Below are 630 nucleotides of genomic sequence, written 5' to 3' on the forward strand. Positions count from 1 at the left end.
GAAATCCCATTTTTACTTTCATTTCAGTTCTCTCAGTTCTTATTGTTTTTGTTATCTCTTTCTCCGTCTACATCTACATATCTCTTTTTCTTTCTTCAGTTTCCTTTAATCATTTCTTCTCCCTTTCTCTCTTATTCTGATTTATGTCTTTCCTCTCCTTCCTTGCCCATCCCTCTCCCCCCTTTCCTTCTCTTCCCCTTCTCCTTCCTTGTTATTAGTGTCAAATCTTCTTTATCTCTCTCTCTACTCTCCTCGTGATTTCCTCTCACCCTCTCTCCCTGCACTTACTCTTTCCCTCTCCCTCTCGCCCTCTCTCCTTTTTCTTAATAATGTCCTCTTCCTCTCCCACTCACCCTCCTTTCCTCTCCCTCTCATCTTCTCTTCCTCTTCCTCTCCCACTCACCATCTCTCCCTCTCCCTCTCCCTCTCCCGCTCTTCTGACCCTTCTCCCTTCTCCCTTTCTCCCGCTTCCGCCCGCCCGTGGGGAGCGACAGCCTTCCCAATCGACCGTCCTTCTCGCTCCGTCGTTCTTCTGTTGTCTTCCCGCCGACGGAAGCGGAGCGACGTCCTGTAGCAGGTCCTCCTTCCGCCCCGGAGATGTCCTCAGGGAGCCTGCTGTTGTTGTCTTGT

At 50.2% G+C, this 630-nt stretch overlaps 1 protein-coding gene across 1 annotated transcript in view; it reads right to left on the reverse strand.

Annotated features, from left to right (window-relative positions):
• Positions 1 to 630, reverse strand: part of LOC119594333 (heat shock 70 kDa protein 12A-like) — a gene marked incomplete at its 3' end in the record, with an annotated part of 15558 nt that overhangs the window by 13218 nt on the left and 1710 nt on the right.

This window comes from Penaeus monodon, chromosome 33 (genome assembly GCF_015228065.2).
Source record: "Penaeus monodon isolate SGIC_2016 chromosome 33, NSTDA_Pmon_1, whole genome shotgun sequence".
In the NCBI taxonomy this organism is placed as follows: Eukaryota; Metazoa; Arthropoda; class Malacostraca; order Decapoda; family Penaeidae; genus Penaeus; species Penaeus monodon.